Source organism: Wyeomyia smithii, chromosome 3, assembly GCF_029784165.1.
Source record: "Wyeomyia smithii strain HCP4-BCI-WySm-NY-G18 chromosome 3, ASM2978416v1, whole genome shotgun sequence".
Taxonomy (NCBI): domain Eukaryota; kingdom Metazoa; phylum Arthropoda; class Insecta; order Diptera; family Culicidae; genus Wyeomyia; species Wyeomyia smithii.
This window is the reverse complement of record NC_073696.1, coordinates 272,536,276-272,555,839: the sequence shown is the minus strand read 5'-3', so window position 1 is coordinate 272,555,839 and position 19,564 is coordinate 272,536,276. Positions and strand designations below refer to the sequence as shown.

General features: G+C 39.5%; 1 protein-coding gene across 6 annotated transcripts in view; it reads right to left on the bottom strand.

The window, feature by feature from the left end:
- Positions 1-19,564, bottom strand: part of LOC129732389 (high affinity cGMP-specific 3',5'-cyclic phosphodiesterase 9A) — a 446,233-nt gene that overhangs the window by 377,497 nt on the left and 49,172 nt on the right. For 3 of the 6 annotated variants that reach the window (XM_055693233.1, XM_055693238.1, XM_055693240.1), the window contains exon 1: positions 14-987. The exons of 2 other annotated variants lie outside the window; for them this stretch is intronic. The gene's annotated coding sequence lies outside the window, so the exon portion shown is untranslated. Of the gene's footprint in view, positions 1-13; positions 988-19,564 lie in introns of those variants that run through there. One more of the 6 variants, XM_055693236.1, reaches the window with a different exon arrangement.

The window sequence follows — 19,564 nt, the reverse complement described above, 5'->3', positions numbered from 1 at the left end:
CGAATCCACTTACACATTGTGCAATGTTTACAATTTCCGGTACTTATAGGCGCACTCGACACCGCACTAAACTGCTCTATCACGACAGCCTTCCCCTCGGTCAGCGTATCCAGTATTGATCATTTACTTGAAATTATCAAATCTATCATCATTATATTTTCGCTTCGCTTCCAGAAGTGTACTTCACTCGCACTTAATTTGATGAAGGTTTTTTTTTTTTGTTGGGACGATGCACACCGTGCGACAAAAACAACACTTTATTTCTTTTTCTTTCCTTCTTTGACAGCACTCCAATCACGCACGAATGCACGCCAGTACATGCTCACGGGAATATGAACTAGAAGCGCCACAGCTGACGACGATCCTTGTGGCCGGTCCAACGGAAGGCCACCACCGCTTCCGGTGACGCTCAATTAACGGATTCGCTTTTCGTGCCACTTTCCTCAGCCGGTCGACCCCAAAAATAGCAACTGTGTATCGCTGTCTAGCGTCTTTCGTTCGCGCTTCAGCAAAGCCCCGATTATGGCAGCCTTCACTACCTGCTGATCGAAACAAAACTAGGCCACCAACAGCAGAGCCAGCAGAAGCCTGCTGGCCTCAGGCGGAAACACAAGCCTACCGATAAATCGCCAACCCATGACCCACCGCCAACCGACAGTCAAGCGAGGAGGCTTTTTACAGGTAAAACAGGAAGCCCATGAGAACTCGAAGCTTGCAGGAGAATCAGCACGCAGAAAGAAAAAAAAAACAAAACAAACGCGCACCGCCACTTGTTGTACCTCAGCTTGTGGGATGTCTTTGTTTCACTCTCCTGTCCTGTCAGCTTTCCGGTGAGAAAAAGTACAAAGTTCTGACAACACTCACAAACGCACAGCTGGAAGTTTTCTAGCCTGCTGTCGAAACCCCGAGACGGAAGCCGTGGCTTTTCGACATGTTTACTCTACAAACGTTCGACGGCAACTGACCGCAGTGGTTCCGTCCGGAACGGTTCCAATGTGCTACAACCAGTCCGATGCTAGGTGTGAGACTTGCGAGAAGATCCATCCATTATGCAACCGAGTGAAACGGTGAAGCCACCGAACGCATGCGTACAACTCCGATGCAATAATGCAACCCGATGGGAAAAGCAATAGAGACAGGCAGGGAGCGAAAAGAGAAAAAGATGAAAAAATAGTGGAGAGAGCTACACTTCGCTCAGCTACAAGCGGTTCCAGTTTCCACGGTGGACCTCCACGCGAACAGCTGCGAGTATCAACTCTAATCAAATTGCGTACCTGGTGAAATTTCCCCCAGTCTCCCATCAGTAGCATCACTCGTTTCTACATCTTCGGGGAGTTCAACAGTCAAGCGTCACTAGTGGATTGCACTGAATGTATGTGATATTTTTCTTCAATAACCATGCGTTCGCTTCAGTTTTATTCTTAATGGAGGAGCTTGGTAGTGTACTGGAGTTTCTACTTTAAAAAATCTTAAACCTCATAAACTCGAAACAACCATTCAAAAGGCAACTGAAGCAGAACCTTTCTGATGAATGAACAAGCCTGTATTTGCTTTCAAATTTTCCATCGCACTCCACCATTTAGAAACTAGAAACACTGATCAGGCTGACGGCATCATTCCCATTCTCATTACATCCCCGTTAGTATTATGATGCAGAAACAAAGCGCACACAAAGGATCGGCTCGAGAATGGCCTCTCCAATGGTGTCATTTCAAAACATTTAATTTATAACATTCGAACGATAAATAACCGTACAAAAGCCGGCGGTAACAAAACGATAGATTCCGATACATTAAACGCCAGTGCACAAACGTTGCCCTGCCTGGCGTGACAGTTTCTATTTAGCATGGAAATCGATTTCCTCCCATTTCCTGTTGCACCAGCTTCCTGCCTGTCGGTACCGGAAATCAGGTTTGTAAATCTTCACACTTTACCTGCAGTACAGTTACTAAAGTTTGCAGTCCGATTTTACTTCGCTGGCAGCCCGCCAATCCCCCTACCCCGCCCGGATGCATCACAGGTTGGCAAACTATTTATGACACCCGGAATTCATTACAACATTGCAAGGTAGTGTATACACCCGTACAACAGACACCTGAAAGTCATGTACCGTTTATGCTTTACAGCTTACTGCACTCTAACAAAGTCCGATTCTCTGTCTCGTGCCATGGAAACCACAATCATTCAAGTTTGCGGGTTTTCTTGAATGATGAAACCTGGAAAGATTTACGTTCGAACGAACAAACAAGTCCTGCTGCAGGAGTCCAGGAGTGAAGCAAGATAACTTCACATTCCATTGTGTCTTCTGCTGAATGCTCGTCTTCTGCAGGCTGACTTGTTGTGTTGACTTTTCTCAACGGAAAGAACTTTTAAGCATACACTATGGCCGTACCTGGATAGTTGGGGCGATACCGCATTCCACTGGATGGCATTGCATTCCAAACAACGGAACGGATGTTGTTGCTGCTGCAGATATGTGCGTAGCATGAGATTTAAGGGATGACCACCAATATGGTGCTATTTGTGGAGGAAATGAAACTTATTTGGGAAATTTATTGCTACCAGCAGATCAAAACTTCTGCTTCTTTGTTATTGACCAAATAGGTTTTATTGCAAGAAATGTCAATCTCCACATTAACGATCACTCGAAAGCGAAAATCTTTGCAGGATTAACCCTTTCCTTCTCACGATTTAAAAATTCTTTAGGGGTAGTTTAGGCAAAAAACTTTGTAAACTTATTGAAATAACTGCAAAATATTGCTTTTTTAAGAAAAAAGAGAAATTAGAAATGGTGCCCCAGAGCACCTCTGAGGTTAGCAAGAACTGTTTCAAGACCCAAAAAAAATGATTTACTATTAAACTTTTTGAATTTGGTGTGATGAACTGATCATTTGATCTGTTGTTTTTTATGGAATTTTTCTCTCGAAAACTTTTCTGTTTCATTATGCAAAGAGGAACATTGCTTTTTGTACACCTAGAGTACGTGTAGCGATCACGATTACGTTGGAAACGTGTCTCCAAACGCTGGCAAAATTTAAAAATCATAGTTTCGCGAAAAACGTGTTTGGAAATTAGCGTCGAAAATTGCTTTCAATTTTATAATTTCCGATTCTTAGTCAATATCTATTGCGCGTTGTACAAGTTTAAACCTCACTTTTATTATCTTTATAAAGAATTTTCGATATGAGCAGTAGAGGCACTTCTAGACATGACTCTGGAATTTTTGACGATGACGTGGGAGACAAAACTGGGAGAGTTTATGCTGAACGTTATCTACTGCTTGTATGAACTGGGTCATCCTGACTGAAACAATTCTTGATGACTGCATCTGCTCATCACAACTTTTCAGAAAAAACTCCCAAGTTTGTCGTTCAGATCGAAGCCTTCTCAAAAGTGCGCAAGATTCTGGTGGTTGAATTCTAATTGCAGTGAGGCGTAGTTTTACGTCTTCTAGAGCAGGTTTGAATGAAGATCTAGGCATGTGACTCGGTCATTGTAGTTGGGGCCTTCTATTTTTCCCCAAATCTCAGGAAGGTCGATGTCATGAATCGACATATAGCGTGTGTTGAATTAGCAGTCAACTGATCAATAGAGCATCGAGAGCTGTGAATTGCAGACTGCTGGAAAGCGTTCATGATATTTCACCGAGATCGTATCACGTATCGTAGCAGATTGTGTGCCAGTACTTAGAACTCACGAGGCTTAAGCGTCGTTGTTCACGGACTATTCAGACGTATCGAAACAGTTGTAGGTATATAGAAATTTAAACAAGAAACTGTACAAACGCTGCCTCAAACATTTGGAACAAAATTTCCGGACTAATCCGAAGGGCTTTTCAAAATATAAAATCCTAACGGAAGGAAGCTGGTCTTCGATGACGAAGAAGGAACAACGAGCAGTAGCCAATGATCTTTATTCAACAAGTATTTTGGTGGTGTATTCTGCAGCGGAACGACGACTGCTTGAGACATTGCAACTGCTTTGAAGGACGCTGATGTTGAATTGATCGTTGAAAAGATGAAATAATCTTTCGCTCCTGGCCCGGACTAGATTCCTGTGGCTTTGTTGAAAATTTGCTGCTTCTCTTGTCCTTTTTTTCAGCTTGTCATTGGCAACCTCCACCATCCCAAGCATTTGAAAGTTATCTTAGGGGCCGTTCCTAAACCACGTGGTCATAAAGAGGGGACGGGGGGTTTGTCAAAAGACCACGAATGACCACGCACGGGAGTGGGGGGGTTAACAAAATGTCCACGTGGTCTTTTTACCTGACTTACAATTTATTGTTGCCGCCAAGTCAAGAATGAAGCTTTTGCATTTTAGAAATATAGAATATACTGAAAGTTTAATAATAAAAATGTAAAAAATTTAAGCGAATTTTCGGGACTTGATAAATGAAAAGACCACGTGGTTAAAGTCGCAATGGGGGGTTGGCCAAAACCACGGGGAAGCGGGATATAAAAATTGATCAAAATATTACCACGTGGTCCCTTACATATTTCCTGTCTTCATGAAAAAAAAAAAAAAACAAACAAAACATAAAAATCCACAAGAGTTTTTCTTCTCTGTGTGCATGCTAGAAGGTTCTGAAGTCTATCGTGAACAATCAACTCTTCAATGGGTGAAGAATTATATTAGTACCTCCCAGCATAGCTTCATTCAGGCAGATCGGTGTCTACCGTTTTACTGAAATTTGTCACACTGCTTGCGCACATTAGAACTTCAAATTGATGCGGTGTACACTGACCTGAAGGCAGCATTTGATTGTGTGTACCATAATATTTTGTTGGAGCTGAAACGTTTAGGGGCTTTCGATCGACTTGTTGATGGTTTTGTACGTATCTTTGTGAGAGACAGCTGGCGGTAAAACTTGGAGCATAGCAATCAGAATGGTTTTGCAATAAGTCAGGTGTCGCGCAGGGAAGCACATTTGGACCATTGTAGTTTTTTTGTTTGCTAACGACGTCACATTTCTGTTGCCCTGTGGCTGCCGACTTCTTTATGCCGACGATCTTAAAATTTACCTGATCACCAAATCTATTGAAGACTGCTTTACACTTGAACGCATTGATCGTTGCATTAAAGACTTGCGAGTTCTGGTGGACACATAATTAACCTCCATCATCAATAAGGCCAACAGATAATTAGGAATTATGTTCAAAATTGGGAAATACTCCAACGATCCTTGTACAATGCGCTCACTCTACTGCGCTGCTTTTAAAATTATGACATCAATTTATGACACACCAGCATTGCTAGCTCAGCTACAATTTCCCTGCCCATCTCACTCGAATAGCAAGGTCATCTTCCTTCGTCTGAATGTCCAACGAACCAACTACGGCATGCATGAGCCCATTAGGTCTATTGTTGAAATAGTTGGCGTTGAAATGAGAGTTGAAATGTTCAACTTTAATCATATTTTCTAATTTTGACTGTGACTTTTATTCTGTTCGTTCGAAGTTCAAATAATGCGTTACATACAAAAAAGTGTTAGTTTGTAGTTTTTCTAAATTTGTAGTTTATAATTCAGACGATCACGGGTTTTTAGGCTCGTTTGGGAATAAACGTTTTGTTTGAACTCAAATGTGATTTTCCCTCATATTTATCAGGACCTTTTTATATTTATGAGTAAACAAAAAACTGGAATAATTAAATAAATAAAGACAAATAAAATCGAATCAAAATTGAAAATAGTTCTTTAACCAGTCCTGTCCTGTTCTGTCCTGTCCTGTCCTGTCCTGTCCTGTCCTGTCCTGTCCTGTCCTGTCCTGTCCTGTCCTGTCCTGTCCTGTCCTGTCCTGTCCTGTCCTGTCCTGTCCTGTCCTGTCCTGTCCTGTCCTGTCCTGTCCAGTCCTGTCCTGTTCTGTCCTGTCCTGTCCTGTCCTGTCCTGTCCTGTCCTGTCCTGTCCTGTCCTGTCCTGTCCTGTCCTGTCCTGTCCTGTCCTGTCCTGTCCTGTCCTGTCCTGTCCTGTCCTGTCCTGTCCTGTCCTGTCCTGTCCTGTCCTGTCCTGTCCTGTCCTGTCCTGTCCTGTCCTGTCCTGTCCTGTCCTGTCCTGTCCTGTCCTGTCCTGTCCTGTCCTGTCCTGTCCTGTCCTGTCCTGTCCTGTCCTGTCCTGTCCTGTCCTGTCCTGTCCTGTCCTGTCCTGTCCTGTCCTGTCCTGTCCTGTCCTGTCCTGTCCTGTCCTGTCCTGTCCTGTCCTGTCCTGTCCTGTCCTGTCCTGTCCTGTCCTGTCCTGTCCTGTCCTGTCCTGTCCTGTCCTGTCCTGTCCTGTCCTGTCCTGTCCTGTCCTGTCCTGTCCTGTCCTGTCCTTTCCTTTCCTGTCCTGTCCTGTCCTGTCCTGTCCTGTCCTGTCCTGTCCTGTCCTGTCCTGTCCTGTCCTGTCCTGTCCTGTCCTGTCCTGTCCTGTCCTGTCCTGTCCTGTCCTGTCCTGTCCTGTCCTGTCCTGTCCTGTCCTGTCCTGTCCTGTCCTGTCCTGTCCTGTCCTGTCCTGTCCTGTCCTGTCCTGTCCTGTCCTGTCCTGTCCTGTCCTGTCCTGTCCTGTCCTGTCCTGTCCTGTCCTGTCCTGTCCTGTCCTGTCCTGTCCTGTCCTGTCCTGTCCTGTCCTGTCCTGTCCTGTCCTGTCCTGTCCTGTCCTGTCCTGTCCTGTCCTGTCCTGTCCTGTCCTGTCCTGTCCTGTCCTGTCCTGTCCTGTCCTGTCCTGTCCTGTCCTGTCCTGTCCTGTCCTGTCCTGTCCTGTCCTGTCCTGTCCTGTCCTGTCCTGTCCTGTCCTGTCCTGTCCTGTCCTGTCCTGTCCTGTCCTGTCCTGTCCTGTCCTGTCCTGTCCTGTCCTGTCCTGTCCTGTCCTGTCCTGTCCTGTCCTGTCCTGTCCTGTCCTGTCCTGTCCTGTCCTGTCCTGTCCTGTCCTGTCCTGTCCTGTCCTGTCCTGTCCTGTCCTGTCCTGTCCTGTCCTGTCCTGTCCTGTCCTGTCCTGTCCTGTTCTTGTCCTTTATAGTCTCCAAAACAACCTCTAGATAGCCAAGTCCTTTCACACCAACGCGCATAATTTCGATTACGCAGCAGACGATGAAATCGACCTACCGCGAATCAAAACCCAGCAAGAGATGACCAGGACAGGATTAATCTGGCTTTCTCAGTCTTTTTAAAGATATTATACGACAATCTGTTTAAATAACACAAAAACCCGTTAGAACTATATCTAACATCATCGAAACCTTGAAAGATCCAATAGAACCCTCCAAATGTGCTACATTGGCATGACATGCAACCAATTAAAGACCAGGATATACGAACACCAATCCAACATCAACCAATACAACCATTTGATGAATAGATGATCCAGCTCAGGGGTAAAACAGCCATGATGGAACACATTATCACGAACAAACACATGTTCGATCTTAAAAATGTGAAAATATTGGATAAGAGTAGACATGCTTGGACATTGCCGATGTTAGAAATGTGTCACATTGCCAATACCGACAACACTGTCAACCATCGAACGGATATTGATGGCATCCGCTTATGCTGGGATCTTACACACACTCAAAACAACAACCACCGTTCCCGCAATTATCAAACTCAAACACCATTCTGATCCGAACGTCATATGAAGCACAAGACCGATTTTCCATTGACCAAAGTGAGCAGTTTTCAAATGAAGAACCCACCAAAATATATATCGTCGCCCAACATTAGACAACACGACAGAACTACAGGACTTCCTACCGTTGATAAACAACCATCCAGACAAATACGACATAAATAAAGTGAGTGTCTTTTGCATGACATTGTATTGTACTATGCCTTAAACATTTTTACTATCAAATACAGCTACCCTTGAAAAAGGCCACCAAAAACGGCCGAAACGTCGGGCAATTTAAACAGATTGTCGTATAATATCTTTAAAAAGACTGAGAAAGCCAGATTAATCCTATCCGTACAACTCATACACAAGATCACCAGGACTTTGTCTTACCCTTGACTTTGCTTTCTTTCACAGCGATGGAAAAAAAATCACCTCTAGCGATTTTGAATACATATGAAGCAAGCCTAAGATGCGTTGATAACGTCGTCAGTGTATGCGAACAACAAAGAATCGGTGTTGGTGCACTCTCTTTGCTTCACTTCTTACGATATAATTTTTGTCATTAGTGCACACCACAACACGTAGTTCTCAATGTGCACAACTCGGTATATGAAGTTATTTGTCCCAGTTACACAAAGGCAATAGATTGTGTTATATTCGTACTCATATGAATCGTGAATAAGATTTTTTGTCAAAAAAATGCTCTCCTACTCTCGCCCAACTCAACCAACTTGAAACAACTTGAAACCTCTCAGCCTGGGCTGAGAGGATTCAAGTTTAGTCGTGGTCTGTCACACTTCAGGATCTGTACAGATAGAGACTAAACGACAATTGCATTACATTCGTCTCATTTCAATCACTGCTAACGCAACAAGGAGGCGGTGTGGTGCAGGTGATAGAATGACGAAACTCGAAAAAGAGGACGGAACGCGCTGCATGCTATTTGTAGGTATACAGACGAGCATTGTGCGTGAAGTAAACTAGTTTTCCGTCAACAAGCAGATCGCAGCAGCAGATGGCACCGGAGACAAGGGGCAAAGCAGTCAAGTTCATACATCCGTACGTTTTCTGCTGCCGGAAAAGCTGGCCAAGCACGGTGGGTTCGAAGCTTAAGCTAAACTAAGGCTGTTACATTTCTATTAAGGTAAATTATGGAATTAGGGCCTCACTGAGTATTGCAACACCCAGTTTGAATATTGCAACACCCCCTCAAAAAGTTTAGCAGCTTTTTTATTTTTCCGATGATCTGAAAAGCTGCTGTCTTCAGCAAACTTGTTCAAAAGGTCAAAGGCATCAGGATTGTGGAGTTCAGTGCTAAATTCCACCACTACGTGGCGCTAAGGAGCACGCATTTCGTCTTATTTCGATAAGGCCTTCTAAAAAGTTGCGGTCTTCAGCAAAGTTGTTCAGGAGGGCATCGGCTTTTAAATGGTGGATAGTTTCGTGAGGAATTTCATCGCTTTGTGGTGCTAGTGTGAATGAAATTCTTCATATTTCGACTTTAACTTATCTCACTTTTGACCTTCAGTTCCCGAAAAGTTGCGATTTTCGAAAGTTGCGAAATTGTTAAGATGGTCAGTTTACATGCAATTCTGAATCAGCCTGAATACTTATACAGTCCCATGTTACAAATTGTATTCTATTCAAATGAGAGCATTTCTTTGAAATAAACACCAAAATTGTAAATCGATCATTAGAAAGAAATTGAAAACAAAATAATGTAAACTGCATAATTTCTTAAGAGAAATTTTAATCGCTGAGTTGCTGAATACTGCAACTTTCTAAGCAGTTAGATTCTTGAGATAAATTTAGCTGAAACACTCAGAACTAAACGCACACTCGCTCCACATAGTGGTCTCATTATCTAACAAACTATCCTTAAACCTCTTCAAAAGCTCTGCTGAACAAGTTTCCTAAAGATTACAGTTTGCTAAGTGGTTGGATTCGTGTGATAAATTTCGTTTAAAATACTCAAAACGAGAATTATTCCGCGTCATATGCAAATGATAATTCGCAATGACAAGAAAGTCACAGACTTGCTGGGGCCACAATTGTGCCAACACCAATGGCACATCTTAGCGCCCTGAAATCATCAATTTGAAGTTGTAATACAACGTGGGCAAAACTAATATCTGCTTTAAAAAAGAAAATCATTTCAAACTTTGACATTATTTCAGCACTCTTATTGTTTTCAGTTTCTCACTAATTACGCTGTAATTTTTAAAATTTTCCGCTGTTAATGCTTGTTGCTTAATGTTTAGTTGTTTTTCTCATACTTAAAATTTTTGAGCTAAAAATAATGCTAGAACCTTTGATGAAGTTAATTACAATTTCAGGCATGTATCTCTGAATCCCAATTTGATTGATTCACTTACGATGTTTATTTTCCTGCTGTATTTCCTTTATTCAAGTTTACCAGTTGGTTGACTCTCAGTTGACAGTTATAGCTACAAAGTATCACCCAATTTTTTCTCCCTCATCTGCACACGGTTATGTCCAAAAAATCACAATGATTCGGAGAAAGAATTCCACACCCTTTTCATGCCAATTAAATTAATGATGCTTTCCTCCAGTCGGCCGACAATGTCCACCTTCACGGTATAAAACATACACACAAACTGCACTGGACGCCCGCGGTGGAAGCGCGTGCTGATAAGAAGGTTATCTCTCAAGACAAACAACAACAAACACAGCAACCAGATAGTATCGCCCCGAACAAGTCACTTCTCATCGATGGGAAGAGCACCGCGCACAGATAACAAATAATCAGATGAGTTCTTGCTACTTAAACGGAAAAATTATCGAACAAACACGCGCTACTGTCTGTGTTCGCTTCCGAGAAGAGCTGCATCTCAAGTACAGCCACGGGCTTCATCGATTTTGTTTTTTGTTATCTTTCCAGTGGGGCGAAGCACCAAGCACCGAGCAGCCCAGGATTTTCTCTCGAAGGGTACCTTTTAATTTACCAATGACCCAGACGACACATGAGCCACATGAAAAGAAAATGCGGCTTTCAATAGAAAGGTCCGGACGTTTCTTTTGCTCTTTTTTTTTTCCAGAATTAAAACTACAATCAATGCCAGTTCGCTTCACGGCTAAATTAGCCATCTCTGCGATGTTGGCCATTTCGCTGCTGGAATCATTTTTTTCCTCTGCCTTATTTTCCAGACGACCGAAGCTGCCTAGAGCAGGAAAGCAGAATTCCAGAAAAAAAACGAAACAAAAACCCACAAACCCAGCCTCTCTCGCGTGGAAAGGTGTAACACGATGCAGGTGCGAGCGAAAATAAAATACGACATTTAATTAAGCGTAATTAAATACCATCGATCCCGTCTCCGTCTCGTTGTTTAGCTCAGATCGTTGGTCCCCCAGGGTATTTGATTGTCGAGGAAATGTTTTCCTTGGTCAGTCAATGTTATACATTTTACTGTCATGTACCGTGTGCCGTTCTTTGCGGGAATTTAATATCCATGATGCGAGCGACTCCTGTAACCCAATAGGTATAAATCGCACTACAGAACGAAAGTAGTCTTTAATTGTTCCAATTGTTGCACAAGTAACACACAAACACGCGCTCAAATGGAAAGAATTGTTCAATTACAATCGTCACAGGCGAAATCTTTCTTACAGCGTAATTCGAAGCGAGCAATCACTGTTTCCGAACCAGTGTCAGCCGGTCTGTCCTATCTGCTGTCGCTCTCTGCGTGTGATAGACAGCCTGAACAAACCGCAAACAAATTGTGAATGAACCGTGCACACCTCTTCTGTTCCAGGAGTACCTACCAACAGTAACCAACAGGAAGGAGGGGCAGCATAAGGTAAAACGCTTACCAAACGATGATCGTTACCCAATCGTTTGCTGCCGGAACCGAAGTACGAGTCACTTTACAAACAGTTCGATGATAACAGTATCAATGCATTCTGGGACTGACCAGCAAGCGGGCGGAAAGTGCAGCAGTACGGGGACGAAACTCAATTTGATAAAGCAACTGTGAACTGCCAGAAGTTTGAATGAAACATCCGAGCACACCCATACCCACACTGTGTTTGTACTGTGGCTTTCCGTTCCGATGCTGGTTATTTAGTTTTGAACCGATTTTGGAATTGGATTTTCTGGTCTAATCCTGCTCGAGGAGGACACTGCGAAGCAGCTTCCGATTCCGTCACAGTCAAACGGTTGCGGACGATTATGGATGTGCGAGGATTTACTGCGGGGTTTGGCACCGATTATAATCATCGACCTTCTGCTGATGCTGCTGCTGTCGATTTCACAATTAAATTACTCTCGATTGGGTCGATCGATGCCGGAAATTGGAAATACCCTTTATTTGCTAGGGGTTATCGCGCGCGCTAGACGCAACGCATGTTTCGGGTTGTTTACATGTTAAATTACGTGGCAAAGGGAAGCATGAACAATTAAATGTCCCCCCAGGAAATGGTGGGTCGTTTCAGAATATCACTTTCACTATTTAATTCTATTACTTTTCACTTATCACTTGCATATACGTATTTCAACGCTCACTTAGCGCCTTCGTCAGAGCTTATTTGAACTTGCTCCAAATAAGCACTGACGAAGGCGCTATGTAAGCGTTGAAATACGTATATGCAAGTGATAAGTGAAAAGTGATAGGATTTAATAGTGAAAGTGGATAAAAAGTGAGAAAAAGTGAAAAAGAGATACTGATTAATTACGTATATGTTGAATAACAGCCAAGAACACTACCTTGGGGCACGCCAGACGGGATACAAAATGAGCGGAACCGAGCTGAGTTGAGATATGTGGTGCGGCCAGGAAAGTATTACAGAATCCAGTCCAAAATCCGTTTTGGAAACCCAATATGTTTCATTTTTTTGACAATTAAAAAAATAAAAATGATGATGATGGTCCCACCTCATACCCCTACATCGGTTTGAGCTGGTCGATTTATCTAAGTAAGATATTATATAGACTAGAGTGGCCATTTTTGTAACATCATGCGATTTAGTTGAGCGCCGGGCGGAAAAAGTTTCCCTTTTACTCCAAAAATAAGCCATGAAAATTTGAAGTTGATCCGAATTCATTTAATGGACCCACAAAACCCTTATTTTCAAAAAAAAAAATAGATTCTCATAAGAACGGCTGTTTTCTATCTCTTTTTGAAGTTTTTTGCCTTTGTTTCCTAAAATAGTTGTATATTTTGCGTCGAAATACTCTTTATTTATAAAACCATATCATTGGGGACATTCACATATTACGTAACGCTAAATTTAGCAATGTTGAATACCTCGCACCCCTAAATAACGTAATTTTGCCCTCATGCAATGAAACTCTTCGTTGAATATCCCCTCCTTCTGAGTACGTTACGTAATAAATGGATGACCTCTTATATTCGTGAGAGAATTTGAAGCTGCCATTTAGTGATTATATCCTATGAAGTACGCTTCATTGCAGCAACTACGTGAAGTGAACCGTCACAATCGGATTGGTGAAGCAAAATTGCTAAGAACTTTTTGTATGGATTTGATGTTAGTTTTAGTATTATTATTTCAGTATTATTATTATGAAACAGTTCAGCACTTATGACCTAAACTCACCAAGATGGTAAATTTTATCAAATATAACCGGTAGATCTCATGTTGATCGAATTGCAATTCTTATGAGTTACGATGGAACAGCACAGTTCTTGGGCGCGCTTAAAATTGATTCAAGCTCCGGCAAAAAAATCACCAAAGAAATTCATAATACGCTAGTGGATTGGAATATTTCGCAAAAGTTTCGAAAACCAAACAGTAGTTCTTGTTCTCTTCATATCTATGAACTTTCATACAAAATATACGGTACACTGGGGTAAACTTATTTGATACCGCGTACGAACAATCTTAGTAAGTAAAAATAGTAATAGTAAAAAAAAATCCGCGTTATTGTAAATATATCCCGTTTACGCTCCGCGTAAAAAGCGACCCCAGTGTAATCGCTCCATTATTAATCTCAACAGCTAGGTTCACCTACATTCGTCTTATTTCTCTCATTTGTCCAATTTACAGTCAAATTTTTACAAAATTTGAAAGTAAATCTATTTGCTTTTTGATTTTGTCAAGTGGTTGAAAGTTTTACGTTGAAAATATGGTGAAATTTGATGATAAATTGATAAAAAAGAGGTGATGAGATAAATATAGGTACTGAGAATAATATAGGAGCGATTACCCTATTACAGGGCAAAAGCATCGGATAAACACCTTTCTTCAACCGTTTTACAAGAGCATCAAACTAAATCAACTCATTCACAGCCAATCAACTTATTCACAGCCTAAATGATCCGAAAGTTCGCTCAAAATTGTTCGATGAAGATTGCAATTAAATCAAGCAATTTTATGCAATCAAGTTCGCGGTGATTATAAAAAGCACTTGGAGTTAGCATTCACATTTCTTGGTTGTGAAGCGACCCTCCTTAACTTATCACACGCAAAATTCATGGCAAAAAAAACATTTATTGCCTGAAAAAAATCATCATGGATCATTGATCATAAATTGCATTCGAGACATGCCCTTTTTTATAGTCAAACTTCACATTCAGGTGTTTTTTGGATGTACGAATGCTATCCAATGTATTAAACAAGTTATAAATTTTCTAAGGGATTCTTTCGCATATGCCGAAATTGATAGTCGTTTCAGACGCTGTAACTGAAAAGATGAAGAATCGCTTGTGGTATTTAAGCCCAGAATAAGTTATATTGGCTTGATTTTCCACTTGAAATTAAACAAAAAATGATCAGGCGATTAAAAGCGAATGGTCCTTAAGGTGAAACGGTATTGGAGCCACCAACAGTCAATTTCGAGCCACCTCTTCAAATTTTTAGAAGCACAAGACTCGGAAATAAATAATGCATTCCCTGTGCAAACATAAAATAACGTTTTCACAGGTAACGCATTAACTGTTACCGAGCCATGTGCTTTTGAAAATTCAAAATTGGTGGCTCGAAGTTTGCCATTTTTGGTTTCAATACCGTTTGGCCTTGAATAGCTGCTGTCGAATGTCGCAAGCATTCAAATCCTGAACAGTTACTAGTATGTAATTTATCCCACCTCGTTTTGAACAAAACCAATGCTTTTGTTTTGAACTTAACCCTTTAGTGCCCAGTGCCGCCTTTAGACGGTCTTCAGTTGAACCTCTAAAAAGCTTCAATCAATACTTAAAAAATGTTTATAAAGTTTCAAAGTGATTTTTTCGAAGTTTGTCTGAAAATTAATCTGGGCACGAGAGGATTCATATTGATTTTTTCGACCGTGACCCAGCCGAATAGAAAAATAATGAGAAATAGCAAACTTCTGTCAAAAATTATTCACTACTAGTTGAACGTTCCCGGCGATGCTCGGGATCAAAGGTTTCAAAATTGAGAATCAATTCTTATATTTCATTGATGCATTAGCACAACTCACTTCAAAAATATTTCGCATCGTTTACAGTGCTTCCACAATTATGGGTCAGCTACAATTATGGGTCACTTTTACACAAATACGTCCATTGTCATGAAACCGAACAATTTTCATTGGCAGTGGTATTTTTTATAACTCAATTGTAACCCTATTCATACGATTGAAATGAATATGTTACTTAAAACAATAATTCTGCTCGTTGCTATAAGTGAATCACCCATAATTGTAGTAATGATACGTTTTGCGGTGCACAATTGTGGGTCAGTCCATGTTTTGGCTATTTTTATTACTTTTGCATGAGAATACATCACGGCCTAATAAAATAACTTATAATAAAGCTTTAACAACAATAAAATAACTTTTGTGATGGATTTATATTCATTTTTCAACATTTAGGCAACACGTTAACTGACCCATAATTGTAGAGGGACTGTACATCAATATTCTAAAAACGCACAGAACGTAAACTTGAAGTTTCGGAAGTATTGAAATTGTTGGTCAAATACCACTTTAGACTATTTTCCTGAAACCGGCCCATTCGACAATCGTTTACAGTAAAACCTCTTTTCATGTCTCTTTTTAAAGAAAGAAATTAACGTAAGAAGAATTGAGCATGAGCATGACCAGCCATGCTCAGTTTTTTCTCTACAATGAAATCTAAAGAGATGACATGTGTTTTTTTTTTTTTCAAACTGAAAAAGGTTTATTAGTGTCCAAGGAACACGTCTGAGAAGAAGTGAAGGTTTTCTGATAACTAACAATTGTGCTTTAATTCACAAAACTACGTAGAAATTAGAAAAGCATGAGTTTTAATGCTGAAGTCGCCCCTTAATCGATGTTCAAACCAATGAAATGTAGTCTTTCTTCCAATCAATCTCCCAAGATATAGTTTGAATAAAAGTAAAATAAAAGTGAAAAAGTGAGTCGAATCCCGTAATGTGTTACTATTCACAAAACTACGAAAATATCAGAAATGTAAAATTGTTATGCTCGACTCGAACTGAATCAAAAAATGAGTTTTTTTGCAGGAAAATATTTGCAAATGTTGTAGGAAAAACGATTTATTATTTAAAAAAAATCACATGATATCGCTTTGAATTCTGATTGAAACAAATTAAAAAAATCATGGTTTTCCATTTTTCATGTGATTTCCTCAAATAACTTCCCTAACCTCAACGAACATTTCATTGTAAAAAAAATCACAGATCATAGTTTTAAATTTTGATTTAGAGGCAAGTTCAAGATTAAAAATCATGAGTTTGCATGCTTCACGTAGTTTTGTGAATAATAACTTGAGTTTTAGTAATCAGATACCTGTTATTTTTCCTCAAATGTCTTTCCAGAATCATGGCATATGATTGAATTTTGATTTAGATTTAGAGACGATTTGAGTATAAAAAGTCATAATTATGCATGTTTTACGGAGTTTTGAGAATAATATCTCAAACTTTAGTATTAAGATACCTATTATTTTTCCTGAAATGTTTTTCCTGAACATCAACTAACATTTCAATGAAAAAATAATCACATATAACCGCTTTGAATTTGGTTTAGAGACGAAATAAGCATAAAATGTCATAATTTTGCATGTTTTACGTAGTTTTGTGAATAATATCTCAAGTTTTAGTGATCAGATACTGAAAATTTTTCCTCAAATTTCTTTTCTGTACAATGACAAACATTTTAATAAAAAAAGAATCATATGTCATTGCTCTAAATTTTAATTTAGAGGCAAATTTAGCAAAAAAAGTCATTATTTTGCAAGTTTTACGTAGTTTTGTGAATAATATTTCAAGTTTTAGTGATCAGATACTAATAATTTTTCCCCAAATGTCTTTTCTGAACATTGACAAACATTTTAATTGAAAAATAATCATATGTCATCGCTTTAAATTTTGATTTATAGGCAAATTTAGCACAAAAAGTCATAATTTTGCATGTTTTACGTAGTTGCGTGAATAATACCTCCAGTTTTAGTGATCAGATACTAAAAATTTTTCCTCAAATTTCTTTTCTGGACAATGACAAACATTTTAATAAAAAAAGAATCATATGTCATCGCTTTGAATTCTGATTTAGAGGCAAATGCAGCACAAAAAGTCATAATTGTGCATGTTTTAACGTAGTTACTGTACATCTCAGAGGCGAAGGGAATAATATCAATAAGATCAAGCGTTACGGAATTCCATTTTTATATAGTAGAAGATAAACGCCTCCACAGAACATGGTGTTAAATTTACGAAAATTTCTAACCGTGTTTCAACACATAATGAAGACGAATTTCAGTTTATATTCTGTTCTCATTGTATCAAACATTTGGAAGATGGTGCTCAAGTAGACTCTATTTACACGGATCTCAAAGCAGCATTTGATCGCGTGGATCACAACATCTTGTTGGCGAAAGTTTAGCGGCTGGGTGCAACATCGAATCTGGTCGGCTGGCTACAACCCAAGTAACAAAATAGGTTATATCTAAGTTTTCTAACGCTAGATACAACCAAAACATAAAACCTTCAATGCCGACCACGCAGTTATAACAACCCACTAACAACAGCTATAAACATGTGTCACGGCTAGTTGGCCCAGCTTTATTGAAGTCATCAAAACTTCATATGCGCTCTACCATAGGACCAGATGTTTTCAACAGGCCGACTTGTTCGCCATAGAATGACCTCGAAATTTTAACTAAGGTATATTCTCCAAATTTAGTGTCAAGCAATAAATCTTATCTTGGCTTTCATTTCTCAATGACAACTTTAATTTCCGACAGTGTCGTGAGAACGGAAATGTGTGAGTTCTCTCTCTATAATGATTAAATATTATAATCATTCAAATTGTTTTCGTGCATGTGAAAACACATGCCGTGACGTATTTATGGTAAAACCAGCCACAAATTTTATCAAAATTACTGCGCACCGCCGTAATTTTGTAGTAAATAAATATTTAATCAAAATTTAATTCCTGTGAACTAAGGTGATAAGTAAATGAATGCCATGATTTGTCATATTTTGGTAAATGTATGACTTTATATATCATGCGAATTTCAAAACTGCTCTGTGGTATAGGTGATATTGCAAAATAAAATGCTGATAAAGGATTGAATTTCATAATTCTGCATTATATTATTCAAGGCGACATATTGTTTTCAAATAAACCCTCGAACGCACTCTAAATTCTTGATCATAACTCATATTCTTAATTTGATCAAAATATAGCATATATAAAACCAAGCAAGCCTATCATGGTATTAATTTGCCTAAGTTACGATCATCAAGTTATATTTTATCCACAGTTATAGTCTGCAGATTTTCAGTTTTATTTTGTCATCAGAGGGACTATCATACAACTTCATGTTAATAACGGTTGGCATAGTATGGCTGTAAATGATACTTGCGGATCATATTTCATGACGATCAAATAAAACCAAAATATAATTAATTACTTTAATTCAAATCGACAAAAACCAAAACCAAAACAATCCTAAGTCTTTGAAGCATTTAGATTGTTACTTGGGAATCTTACTTAGCTGGTCGTACTCTGTCTGTGAAACTAAGAAACAGCGAATCATACAGTTTTGTAAACTTGTCGGGCGTGCCTCAAGGAAGCAACCTTGGACCGCTGCTATTTTCCTTGTTCTTCAACGATGTTTTTTTCAGACTCATATTGCCTGCGTTCATTATATTTTTCCCTGGTGCGGTCGGTGCTAGAAACATCTGTTGTTGTTTAGTGCCCTAATGCGGAGATTTGGAAGAATAGAATTGAGTCAGTGCAAAGCAGGTTCATCCGTTATGCACTACGTACTCTACCAAGGAGTAACCTGAGTGAGTTTCCTCCATATATTGGTCGCTGCCGTTTACTGGATATGGACACTTTAGCAAAAAGGAGAAATATATCGAGAGCTGTTTTTGTGGGGAAACTTTTTGCTGGACAAATTGATGCCCCGGCCATTCTCTCTCAACTCAACATCTATGTGCCTACGAGAAGCCTGAGATCATGGAACTTTCTACGACTTGACTACCAACGTACTAACTACGGCCAGAAGGAACCTATTGGGGCGATGTGTGACGTATTCAATAGATTTTTTGACTATTTTGACTTTAATGTAACCATTGACGTTTTCAAGAATAGGTTAAGACGATTCATGTAGTGCATAAGATACTTTAAAAATGTTTCATGTGTTTGTTAGATAGTTTGTATTGCTGGAAATCTGTTTGTTAATGTTGCACTTTGTTCTTTGTTTGTTATTGTTAGAGTATCAACATTTCATTAAGACCAAGCCGGGTCGGATGGAAATAAATATAAATAAATAAATAAATAAATAAATAAATAAATAAATAAATAAATAAATAAATAAATATTGCACGTTGTTGATTCATACCGAAAAAATGCCCACCTCATTCAAAATCCGAACTTTTTAACAAACACCAAAAGTTATAGGTTATTTTTAACTTAAATTAGGATGATAATATTACTGTTTTATAAAAATACAAGTGTATTTAAATACATTTATCGAGAGATATATGATAAAAAAGGAAAAATTCAGTACAGTTTTCATGTAAATCGATTT